The following is a 14,370-nucleotide window of genomic DNA, read 5'->3' on the forward strand; positions in this document are numbered from 1 at the left end:
TATAATTAAGAACTGCAAATGGTAAATTACTTATGTTATTTCACAGAATTTCTATTTTTGTTAAATGTATATAATATTGAACAAAATCACAGAAAAGGCAGTAATTTCTGTGATTACTGTAAAAAATAACAAAAAATGTAAAACAAATTAAAACAAAAGAAAAAACAGGCCAAAGCCAAAACTGTAAATAATGTCAATACCACAACAGCACTACATTTACCCTCTAACGCTACATTTACCTTCTAACACTACATTTACCCTTTAATGCTACATTTACCCTCTAATAGTACATTTACCCTCTAATACTACATTTACCCTCCAATGTTACATTTATCCTCTACAACGACATTTACCCTCTAACACTATATTTACCCTCTAACACTATATTTACCCTCTAATACTATATTTACCCTCTAATGCTACATTTGCCCTCTATAACTACATTTACCCTCTAACGCTACATTTACCCTTTAACACTACATTTACCCTTTAATGCTACATTTACCCTCTAACACTACATTTACCCTCTAATAGTACATTTACCCTCTATAACTACATTTACCTTCTAACACTATATTTACCCTCTAATGATACATTTACCCTCTAACACTACATTTACCCTCTAACACTATATTTACCCTCTAATGCTACATTTACCCTCTAACACTACATTCACCCTCTAACGCTACATTTACCCTCTATAACTACATTTACCCTCCAATGTTACATTTACCCTCTAACACTATATTTACCCTCTATTACTATATTTACCCTCTAATGCTACATTTGCCCTCTATAACTACATTTGCCCTCTATAACTACATTTACCCTCTAACACTACATTTACCCTCTAACACTACATTTACCCTCTAATAGTACATTTACCCTCTAACACTACATTTACCCTCTAACACTATATTTACCCTCTAATGCTACATTTACCCTCGAACACTACATTTACCCTCTAACGCTACATTTACCCTCTATAACTACATTTACCCTCCAATGTTACATTTACCCTCTAACACTATATTTACCCTCTAACGCTACATTTACCCTCTAACACTACATTTACCCTCTAATAGTACATTTACCCTCTATAACTACATTTACCTTCTAACACTATATTTACCCTCTAATGATACATTTACCCTCTAACACTACATTTACCCTCTAACACTATATTTACCCTCTAATGCTACATTTACCCTCTAACACTACATTTACCCTCTAACGCTACATTTACCCTCTATAACTACATTTACCCTCCAATGTTACATTTACCCTCTAACACTATATTTACCCTCTATTACTATATTTACCATCTAATGCTACATTTGCCCTCTATAACTACATTTGCCCTCTATAACTACATTTACCCTCTAACACTACATTTACCCTCTAACACTACATTTACCCTCTAATAGTACATTTACCCTCTAACACTACATTTACCCTCTAATAGTACATTTACCCTCTATAACTACATTTACCTTCTAACACTATATTTACCCTCTAATGATACATTTACCCTCTAACACTACATTTACCCTCTAACACTATATTTACCCTCTAATGCTACATTTACCCTCTAACACTACATTTACCCTCTAACGCTACATTTACCCTCTATAACTACATTTACCCTCCAATGTTACATTTACCCTCTAACACTATATTTACCCTCTATTACTATATTTACCCTCTAATGCTACATTTGCCCTCTATAACTACATTTGCCCTCTATAACTACATTTACCCTCTAACACTACATTTACCCTCTAACACTACATTTACCCTCTAATAGTACATTTACCCTCTAACACTACATTTACCCTCTAACACTATATTTACCCTCTAATGCTACATTTACCCTCTAACACTACATTTACCCTCTAACGCTACATTTACCCTCTATAACTACATTTACCCTCCAATGTTACATTTACCCTCTAACACTATATTTACCCTCTAACGCTACATTTACCCTCTAACACTACATTTACCCTTTAATGCTACATTTACCCTCTAACACTACATTTACCCTCTAATAGTACATTTACCCTCTATAACTACATTTACCTTCTAACACTATATTTACCCTCTAATGATACATTTACCCTCTAACACTACATTTACCCTCTAACACTATATTTACCCTCTAATGCTACATTTACCCTCTAACACTACATTTACCCTCTAACGCTACATTTACCCTCTATAACTACATTTACCCTCCAATGTTACATTTACCCTCTAACACTATATTTACCCTCTATTACTATATTTACCCTCTAATGCTACATTTGCCCTCTATAACTACATTTGCCCTCTATAACTACATTTACCCTCTAACACTACATTTACCCTCTAACACTACATTTACCCTCTAATAGTACATTTACCCTCTAACACTACATTTACCCTCTAACACTATATTTACCCTCTAATGCTACATTTACCCTCTAACACTACATTTACCCTCTAACGCTACATTTACCCTCTATAACTACATTTACCCTCCAATGTTACATTTACCCTCTAACACTATATTTACCCTCTAACGCTACATTTACCCTCTAACACTACATTTACCCTTTAATGCTACATTTACCCTCTAACACTACATTTACCCTCTAATAGTACATTTACCCTCTATAACTACATTTACCTTCTAACACTATATTTACCCTCTAATGATACATTTACCCTCTAACACTACATTTACCCTCTAACACTATATTTACCCTCTAATGCTACATTTACCCTCTAACACTACATTTACCCTCTAACGCTACATTTACCCTCTATAACTACATTTACCCTCCAATGTTACATTTACCCTCTAACACTATATTTACCCTCTATTACTATATTTACCCTCTAATGCTACATTTGCCCTCTATAACTACATTTGCCCTCTATAACTACATTTACCCTCTAATAGTACATTTACCCTCTAACACTACATTTACCCTCTAACACTATATTTACCCTCTAATGCTACATTTACCCTCTAACACTACATTTACCCTCTAACACTACATTTACCCTCTAATAGTACATTTACCCTCTAACACTACATTTACCCTCTAACACTATATTTACCCTCTAATGCTACATTTACCCTCTAACACTACATTTACCCTCTAACGCTACATTTACCCTCTATAACTACATTTACCCTCCAATGTTACATTTACCCTCTAACACTACATTTACCCTCTATTACTATATTTACCCTCTAACACTATATTTACCCTCTAACACTACATTTACCCTCTATTACTATATTTACCCTCTAACACTATATTTACCCTCTAACACTACATTTACCCTCTAACGCTACATTTACCCTCTAACACTATATTTACCCTCTATTACTATATTTACCCTCTAATGCTACATTTGCCCTCTATAACTACATTTGCCCTCTATAACTACATTTACCCTCTAATAGTACATTTACCCTCTAACACTACATTTACCCTCTAACACTATATTTACCCTCTAATGCTACATTTACCCTCTAACACTACATTTACCCTCTAACACTACATTTACCCTCTAATAGTACATTTACCCTCTAACACTACATTTACCCTCTAACACTATATTTACCCTCTAATGCTACATTTACCCTCTAACACTACATTTACCCTCTAACGCTACATTTACCCTCTATAACTACATTTACCCTCCAATGTTACATTTACCCTCTAACACTATATTTACCCTCTAACACTACATTTACCCTCTAACACTACATTTACCCTCTAACACTATATTTACCCTCTAATGCTACATTTACCCTCTAACACTATATTTACCCTCTAATGCTACATTTACCCTCTAACACTACATTTACCCTCTATTACTATATTTACCCTCTAACACTATATTTACCCTCTAACACTACATTTACCCTCTAACGCTACATTTACCCTCTATAACTACATTTACCCTCCAATGTTACATTTACCCTCTAACACTATATTTACCCTCTAACACTACATTTACCCTCTAACACTACATTTACCCTCTAACACTATATTTACCCTCTAATGCTACATTTACCCTCTAATGCTACATTTACCCTCTATAACTACATTTACCCTCTATTACTATATTTACCCTCTAACGCTACATTTACCCTCTAACACTACATTTACCCTCTAACGCTACATTTACCCTCTAACGCTACATTTACCCTCTAACGCTACATTTACCCTCTAACGCTACATTTACCCTCTAACACTACATTTACCCTCTAACGCTACATTTACCCTCTAACGCTACATTTCCAGACAGTGTTCTACTGAAGTTTTACAGGTTTCCAACCATCTAAATACCACTGGGGAACATCTTGGATGCAGAAATGCAGTTTTTTGAGGTATTCAGCTGTCAAGTGACACACTGGATGGATTTTAATCACTTTAATATGCATGAATTGTGAGCCTTCTTGGAAACAGTGTCGGACTGGGACTGGATGTTGGCAGATTCTGAATATTTAATGACTCAGGGCCCAAAAGTTGATCTGAAACTCCTACGTTCACATTTGAAGGTTTTTTTTTACCAGCTCTTATCGTGGATGATTAGGAGATACTTCAGGTCTTTTCACTCAGTTTGGAACCTTGAAATGAAAACCAAAGTGTTGGAGTCCCTTCAATGTTTGGTGATCAGCTGACCTGAGGCTGCTCTCTGATTGGTTGCTCCTCAGACACCGTTTTTTTTTTTTAACATGTTTTCCTACCCTGTGATTGGTCAGTCCAAACCGTCCAGGTTCAGGTTCGTACCGCTGCTGAAAAGAATAAAGAAACTCCATTAAACCCAACATATTTTTATAGTAAACAAACATTTCTGTCACACTGATTTATTGGAACCCTTATGGTTAAAGTTTGGTTCAGTTGTGTAGTTAAAAATACCCAGAATCCTTAGATATTTAATCATATTAGTTTGTTTATTTTCCATAATTAATAACACTGTAGGATCTCAGCCTTATTATGTTTTGTCGTCGGGTAAAGTCGTGTTTTAGATGATTTTTATGAAGTTTTAATCCCCGATATGCAAATTACTGAGGTAAAATCAGGGTTTTAAAAGATGAGATAAGATAAAACAAGAAGTTTTTATTCATCTCGAAGGAGGACATTCTTGTGCCAGGCAATACTGAATTACCAAAAGTAAAGAGAATAGAACAGTTTGGTGTAACGCTGACAGATATACTGAAGTAATAAGTAATCCTTACACTGACAGTGTCGTACATGTAATTCAAATATTACACATGAAAATAAAAAGGTTCTGAAACTGATGTTGCACAAACTATTGAGACAGTAAATATTGTAAAGGATTTTAACATTATTCTTCACTTTTAGAGTCCAATTAGCATTTAAATTAACATTTAAACTAGTTGATTTAATCCCAAACACCCCTCATAGCCTTTATTTACTAGAAAACACTTTGCTGTTGTCTGAAATTTGCTGCATAAAAAACCATGACTTGACTTCAAGGGGCTTTAGTTTGTTTTTTAAACTGGAATTTGAACATTTATTTTGTCAGGTGACAGAATTTAAACGAGGTTCATAAGGAACCAATGATCGTGTCATGACATTTACTTAAAAAATTATAAATTAGTGTCTTTATTACCTGAAAAATGTATTAAACTGATGTAAGCAGCTGTGATTTAGCGCCCCCTGCTGCTGATTCCTGGTTAATTCACCTGTTTCATGGTTTTTAACAGTTAAAGTCTGCATTAATTTACCTTCCAAACTTCACATCTGCTGCTGCACTTTACGTTTAAACTGAGAGAAAAGAGACAGAGTTGTTGTTCTATTGTGTTCACATTCATGGTTGCTCTCGAACGGACTGATTTTCATGTGTAGTTTATAATTATTGTCCCATGAACAGGACCAGACTCTTCACCCTCAGCTGTTAAAAAGCCGGTAACGTGAATGTTGACGCTGCTGAACTTGCGCTTCGTCACTGACATTTGGTTTGAACAGCCTCTCAGTGTTCTGCTGTGAATCCTGACGTCCTGCCGGCCCTCCCCCTCAGCGTGGCGTCATTCACCGTGCTGAATGTATCCTCTGTTTTAGAGCCGTGCTGCATTTATTTCATTGATCCAGTCTGATTCATTTTCCTCTTTGAATTTTTGTCTTGTGACTGTCGGTCGTAGTTGAATCAGCCACACATTCACAGTTTCTCTGACTAATCCAGAATTTTTAGTCTTTTACGGAATTTATTTAGTGCAAACGATTTATTTTTGTTGTTTTTTTTCAGCGAAACACGTAGAATATAGTGATTTTGATTAAATAATAGTTAATTTTCCTGACTGACCTGTGCAACACACATGATGCATTCAAGTTCCATTGGAAAGCTGAAAATTTGAGGATTTTTTTTTTCTATTTTTACACTTTCTGTCTGATAAATCATGCATTTTTTTTTTTGCCTTTTATTTTTTTCTTTTAAATTACTTGCGTCTTCAAAACCACTGGTGGGTTTTTGGGTTCAAAGTTTCAACTAAAAATGTCAAAAATCACCATTTTCAGTCCTGGTAAAGGGACTGTCTGCTAATTTCTCCACTGAACTCAAACATCTGGGATTTTTGGTTAACAAAATGAAGCTGTATGACTATAGATCGGGCTTCAGATAATAAGAATTCATGTATTTTAAATGAATACAAGTCAGGAGCAAATTCTTCACTGTGTGGAATGAAGAGATTTGGAGGAAATATCACAATTTTTAGCTGAGATTTGCTTAATTTTCCTGATTGAACTGAGCAGCACACATGATGTGTTCAAGGTCTGTCAGAAGGCTAAAAATATGCAGATTTTTTCTGTTTTTATCATTTCTGTTAAATGATGTAATTTCTGCCTTTTATTGTTTGCTTTTAAAGGTTTTCAAACCTGCTGGTGAGTTTTAGGGTTCAGAGTTTCAACTAAAAATGTCAAAAATCACCATTTTGGGTCCTGAAAAATGGAATATCTGCTAGTTTTTCCACTTCTTTCACAGTAAACTGAAACATTTGGGGTTTTTAGTTGAAAAAAAAATGAATTTACAAGACTATAAATTGGGCTTCAGACAAGAAAAATTCATGTATTTTACCTGAATGCAAGTCAAGGGAAAGTTTTTTCCTGTGTAAAACAAAGGGATTTGGGTGAAATATCACAATTTTAAGCTTCAATATGGTGGATTTTCCTGACTGAAATGAATGTCACACATGATGCATTCAAGGACTGTCAGAAAGCTGATAATCTGGTAATTTTCTCAGTTTTTACAGTTTCTGGCTCCAATGAATGGTGAAATTTTTGCCATTTTTTCTTGTCTTTTAAACCCACTGGTGTGTTTTTTTCAGGTTCAGATTGTGAACTAAGAGTACTGAAGGCCTCACCTCTCTCCAGATGTTCCTCAGCTGGAATCCAACAGCATCCGTCCTCGATCCAGTTTATTCAGCTTCACTGACATCAGAATTTACTGTAAGCATAAAATTCACTTTGTAAAACAGCTTAAAATCAGCTCACTTCAGTCAAAGTAAACAAAAATAAAGCTTCAAGCGACATTACAGTGAAGATTTTAGCACAAACCGTCATGTAACTTTTCCTTATTTTATTTTGAGGAACGTTTTTCATCGTTTACGTCCTTTATTTGCTGCCCCAGACGTGTGAAAACACAGTCGCAGCTCCAGCTCCTGCTCCTGGCGTTTATTTATAGTTATTTGTACAGATTCTGCCTTCAAACACAAACCGCTGCCAATATCTGTTTACTACTTTTCACCAAAGCCGTTTTATTTTAATTTCCTACTGAGGCACTTTTCAAAAACAAATCAAACGCAGCTCAAAGTGCTTTACAAGCGCCTGACAAAACACAGAATATTAAAAAAAAAATGATTTAGAGGCAAACGCACAGAGAACAAGACTGAATATTTGTTGGGTAGTTTGGAGAATAAGAGAAAAATAGAAGGTAAAAGAAGCAGTGAGCATGAAATATTAATATAAATAAACTAGAAGATAATCCTCCAGGCCCTCAGATAAACAACAGAAAACTGCAAAAGAATAATTAGTAGAATTATCTCAGCAAGAAAGAAGCAGAAATCCTCCAGAGCTGCAGAGGAGTTTGATGATTGTTCCTGATTAAACTCACCTGGAGAGGAAGAACATGGAGGTTTGAGGAGCAGCTGGAGGATCAGAAAGACGGAAAATAAAACTGGAAGAATCGTCTTTGTGTTTAAAGTTCGAGGTCTGATTGTTTGAAGCTGCAGCAGGTGATTCATGATTCAAACATTCATTATTCTCAGCATTTAAACACGTAAGCAGATGGGCCGAGGTCATGTGACTGCTGGGGTCAAACTATACTTTTCAAAATGCGGTTTAAAATGACGCTATTAAACTGAAAATGCTTAAATGTATGAGTAACTCAGCATCTAAAGAGTTGTCTTGGTAGATTTCCAAATTACATGGTGCGATAAAATGTTTAAAAATAAGTGAAAAACTGTGTAAAAACATCCAGAAACAAAGATTTAAAGTCCAGAGTTCTTTAGTTTATGACCTAAACCTGTCATTTCATAACATTTAGTGACATTTAAAGGTTGATTAAACTATACTGCTTGTTTAAAGATGGAACTGAACAGTACTCGGTGCATCCAAACATACTTTTTTTAATCAATATTCAATTCAATTCAATTCAATTCAATTTTATTTATATAGCGTCAATTACAGTCAAATCGTCTCAAGACGCTTTACAGAACCCATATGCCTGACCCCCAGAGCAAGCCCAAAGGCGACAGTGGCAAGGAAAACACCCTTTTAACAGGGAAGAAACCTCGAGCAGAACCCGGCTCTAAATAGGGGGGACCCATCTGCCTGCTGGCCGGGCGGGTTGAGAAGGACAGAAGAGGGCAAGGGGGAGGGATGGGAGAAGAGGGAGGGGTGAGAAAGCAAGGAAAACACAACACACATTTGAATACATGCATGACAGGATATGTGACACAGACAAAGTATAAGCTAACATTGAAAACTGACTCATAGTTTACTCTTATGATGTACGGCTCTGACATTAAACATACTCCTTATATAGCTAGCAGTAAAATTCAAACAGTATGTAAGTTAGCATAACAGTATATTGAAGGCGATGCAGAGTTGACTCGTGGAAAAAGGGAATTGGAAGCAGAGGGCTGGTGGAAGGTCAGTAGCAGCATCCCACAGTGGACATGGTGGAGACTGGACCAGCTGGTGGAACATCGACCGCAGATCTGAAGCATCCAGCTCTGGGACCAGGGACACTCGGAGAAATAGCACAGGGGGAAACAGAGTGAATGTACTGCAATAACGGTATACATATTAAATGTAAAGGTATTCAATTATTCAATTAATAGTTTCATACATTTGACAGTTTTGCATATTTTCTTTACATTTAGGCATAAACACACAATATTTGCTTTAATTCAAATCACTTTAACCCCTTCATTTAGCTGAAAATATTTTTTTTCCAAAAGGCCTTTTGTTGATCTTCACTGCTTTATTCTTGCTGTTGCTCCCCCGTTACAATAGTTTAATATCTTTAGCATTATGGTATGATCCTTGTTTTATTTTTACTGTAAAGCACCTTCTGATTTTATATCTGTGAATGGTGCTATATACATAAATTTCACTTACTTATTATTATCATATTATTTTAAATTACAGTTACCTGCATGTGTTAGCTCTGTCCGGAATCCATTAAACACCACAGAAGTCTTTGTCATGCTGCCCCTTTACCAGCTAAACCCCCACAATGCTCTCTGCTTGCCAACATGAACTGAAGTCTGAGTGACGCCTCCTCTGAGCTCTACAGTATTAAATATTAAGAGGCTCCACCTGGTGGAACAACCAGGTACGACAGCTGATCTACAATACATTTACTAGCATGCATGGCACTTGTCGACCTTAGTGATCTGATTTGTTTTTAAGTGGTTAAATTATTACCACAATTAAGATATTAACAATTAGTCATTAGCATTTCTAGTCTTCAAAGAGTGGCAGTCAGACCAAACGCAGTATTTTATCTGACAGTTGGAGGTGTTTTATAGGCGTTTCACATCCGAAAACTCACAAATATCTGTTTATCCTGATCACCGCTGAAATAATCAATAAATCCAATCTTTACCTGTTTGCACAGATAAAATCAAATATCCGCAATTATGTGATCAAGTCGTCCAAACTAGGGATGGAAGTTTTTAACAGTTTTCTTCTCTTCCAAACAGAGACAACGTTTCACAAAGAAACACAAAACCACTGCAGAAAAACACGAAACCACCACAATGAGACACAAAATCACCAAAAAGAGAAGCAAAACCACCAAAAAGAGATACAAAACCATGACAAATTCCAAGCCACCGGAGACCCAACAAAAACACGGAAATGAACCACAGAGGGATGCAAAACTACCAACAAAAGAAGAAAAAACAACCCAACAAAAGACAAAACCACAACAAAAAGACGCAAAACTATCACAAAGAAATGCAAAACTATGAAAAAGAGACTGAAACCACCACAAAAGAAAATGCAAAACTACCACAAAGAGGCACAAAACCACCAAAAAGAGATGTAAAAGCACAACAAATTTCTAAAGACCAGAGAAACAAAACTACCTACCAGAGACCAAAAAAAACATGACAGAAACAGGAAAACTGACCACAAAGAGATGCACAACCACCCCCAAAAGCAGGACTACTAAAAAAGACACAAAACCATCACACACAAATGCAAAAACACAAAAAATGATTTTGGAGAAGACACCCAAGTAAACTATTACATGTTTTCAGTTTGTGGTTTATTAACTGCCACAGAAGTCTTTATCATGGTGCCCGTTGCTAGCTAAACTCCCATAATGCTTTCTGCTTGTGGTAATCCAAGAAACTGGGGCTCCACCTGGTGGAACAAACAGGTACTACAGCTAATCTACAATACATTTTTGCACGTGCCTTGTCATTTAATATATTTTTAATTAGTGAATTTTCAGCGGTTTGCATTTAATTAGTTCTAGCACTGGATGATGTCTACAAAGAGTCCTACATTATTCCTCTGACACAGGTCCAGACATTTCCAGTGTGTTTAAAGCAGAAAATCTAAACTTTAACTTCACTGTCATGATTTCATTTCAGCTCCTTTATACTCTTCATGACCTTCAGAACTATTGAGAACGAAAGCAGGATAAAAGTTAGAGATCTTGAGATGTTTATCCGACACCGGCAGCGATCGGGAGGGATTTCGCTCTGAGTGAAAAGTGACGACAGATCGGCTGCTTTCAGATCCGCAGAGGAAAACACTGAACCCTTATTTGTTCGACCTCAACTTGAAATTTCACCCTTTTGAGGGAGCGCTGTAATATATGCATCTGAGTCTGCCTTATGCAAGTCTGAGGTTTGCAGATAAACATGCATTAGAGGTGGAAAGCAGTTCAGTCACCACTGACCTGTTTTCCTTTTTCACAGCCTGTAAAGCCCTTCGAGTGGCTTCGGTTCGCCTTTAACGTCCGTAACAGCTCTAAAAGCACCAATTAGATCATATTATGTTCATTATGTCACATCCTCCAACGTTTTTTTTCCACATTTCACCGCTACCCTTCAGCTATTAGAGTTCAAATCGTCTTCTGGTTGTGTTTTCTGTCCTACATTCAGATCAGATGGAGCAAAGTGCGGCTCAAATGAGAGCGATTAAAAAGGCAAAAAGGTATAAATAGTGTGAGTGCTGTGGATGTGGGTGTGGAGGCCTGAGTGGCTTCTCTTTGATGAGAGGCAGGAAGCGTGGGGAGTAAACAAAAGCTCCGTTCCACATCAGCGCTCGCAGATTGAAATATCAGCGACTGTGCGACCTCACAACAGCCCTCCAAAGATGAATCACCTCGTGGAAGGAATTTTAGATTACAATAGACACAGGGGTGTGACTCCCAGAGGTGAGGTGGAAGATGATCAACATGACATGGATACTGCAGTAATACAGAACAAGTGTCTTTTTCAAACGTCTCAAACTGCAGCAGAGGTCGACCTGAAGTCCTGAGAAGTGAACTGGAAACGTTCCTCATCCTTGTTGTTGTTTATCTAGTGTCTGTGATGATTTTCTATTGAACTGATCTTGGTGCTTTGGATGCGTCTTTTAGAATTTCATCCACTGGACACCTTCAGTCCGGTCATGATCCAATGCTAAGAAAGCAAAAACAACCCTAACAAGACAAAATTAGAATCAAAACCATCTCAGAGACCACCATGAGACACAAAATGACCACAAACACACACAAAAAAAACACCACAACGAAACACACAACTATCAAAAAATAGATGCAAAACCACAACAAATGCCAAAACAAACAAAAAACCCCAAAAGAAAACCACAACAGTGAAATGCTAGGCCGCCAGAGAGAGACAAAACTACCATCTTGCGATGACAAAACTCCACAAAAACAACAATAATTAACCAAAACAAAATGCAAAACTACCAACAAGAGACACAAAATCACCAAAAAAAGACACAAAGGCACCAACAAGAGACACAAAACTACCACAAAGAGAAAGAACACAACCAAAATTAGATTAAAATCCACCTCAAAGACAACTTTTGCAGTGAAATGGTTTAAATGTAAACTATCTACTGAAAACCTCCCACCATCAGTCAGACATAGTTGTTCAGTCTGAAATCTTTAGTCAGATCCGACCAGATGGAGTTCTGTCGTCTAATTAGTGTTTGACTGTTTGGGGTCTTTGACATGAAGCCCTGCAAGATCTTTTGCCCTCAATCAGTGAAAACTGAAAGAACAAAATGTCCAGAAGAACGTCTGCTCCGGAATTCAAAACTGAGCCAATTTACAAACTAAACCAGCGACTTTCATCTGTTTTAGTTTGATTCTGCTGGAGGTTCACTGAAAAAGTTTTTATTTAGTTTGTTTTCTGCCGTTTAGAGATCAACCTATAGTCCAGGAGGTTGCTGCTTTCTTTAAATCCAAAGATGTTCTGTTGTCGTACAAACCATGATTTTTGGCCAGTTGGAGTTTGAATTCATTTCTGTAGAGGGTTCATAGAGGGAGGAGATCAGGGTGGATGGAAGGGTCAACAAATGATGGACTTTAGTGTTTATATTTGACTAAACTAAACCTAAACTTTATGGACGCAACATAGAAGTAAAAAGGCATCAAACACAATGTTGGACTCTGGCTTTGTTTCTGTAGAGGGTCCATAGAGGGAGGAGGTCGGTGTGGATGGATGGGTCAACAAACGATGGACTTTAGTGTTTATCTTTGACTGAACTAAATCTAAACTTTAAGGAAGGATAGGTTTAGTATTCACCAAAGATTAACCTAAACTTTAACTAAGCTACACACAAAATGTAAATGCATCAGAGACAATTTTGGAGTCTAATTTTTTTTCTGTAGAGGGAACTTAGAAGGAGGAGGTTGGGGTGGACGGATGGGTCAACAAACGATGGACTTTTGTGTTCATCTTTGGATAAATGAACCTAAAGTTGAAGGAAGTTTAGGTTTAATTTAGCCAAAGGTTAACCTAAACTTTAAGGGAGCTACATAAAAGTAAAAATGCATAGGACACAATTTTGGAGTCTGGTTTTGTTTCTGTAGGGGGACCATAGAGGGAGGAGGTCAGGGTGGATGGATGGGTCAACAAGCGATGGATTTCAGAACTTCTTTGAGTTAACTAAACTTAAACTTTAAGGACACTACACAAAAATAGAAATTCATCAGACACAATTTTGGAGTCTGATTTTGTTTCTGTAGAAGGTCCATAGAGGGAGGAGGTCAGGGTGGATTGATGGGTCAACAAACGCTGAACTTCAGAACTCATCTTTGGCTAAACTAAACTTCAACTTTAAGAAAGTTGAGGTTTAGTTTAGCCAAAGATGAACCTAAGCTTTAAAGGAAGCTAAACAAAAAATATAAATGCATCAAACTCAATTTTGGACTCTGGTTTTGTTTCTGTAGACCATAGAGGGAGGAGGTCGGGGTGGATGGATGGGTCAACAAACGATGAACTTCAGAATTCCTCTTTAGCTAAATTTTGAGGAAGTTTAGATTTAATTTAGCAAAAAATTAGCCTTAACTTTAAGGAAGCTACACAACAAATATAGATGCTTCGGACACAATGAAGGAGTGTAATTTTGTTTGACCGTAGATGGAGGAGGTCAGGGTGGATGGCTAGTCCAACAAACACCGAACTTCAGACTTCATCTTTAGCTAAATTAAACCGAAGTTTAAGTTTTAATTTAGCCAAAGATGAAATGATGAAAAATGAAGATGAAACATATGGATATGGATGTTGGAGTCTAGGGACCATAAAGGGAGGAGGTTGGGGTGGATGGATGGGTCAACAAATGATGAACTTTTGTTTTTATCTTT

At 36.8% G+C, this 14,370-nt stretch overlaps 1 protein-coding gene across 1 annotated transcript in view; it reads left to right on the forward strand.

Annotated features, from left to right (window-relative positions):
• The window catches only part of LOC110959898 (proline-rich protein 7), a 36,414-nt gene that overhangs the window by 1,799 nt on the left and 20,245 nt on the right, over window positions 1–14,370 (forward strand). The window contains exon 2 of the mRNA XM_051937413.1: window positions 7,352–7,472. The gene's annotated coding sequence lies outside the window, so the exon portion shown is untranslated. The remainder of the gene's footprint in view (window positions 1–7,351; window positions 7,473–14,370) is intronic.

Source organism: Acanthochromis polyacanthus, chromosome 17 (assembly GCF_021347895.1).
Source record: "Acanthochromis polyacanthus isolate Apoly-LR-REF ecotype Palm Island chromosome 17, KAUST_Apoly_ChrSc, whole genome shotgun sequence".
NCBI classification, from domain to species: domain Eukaryota; kingdom Metazoa; phylum Chordata; class Actinopteri; family Pomacentridae; genus Acanthochromis; species Acanthochromis polyacanthus.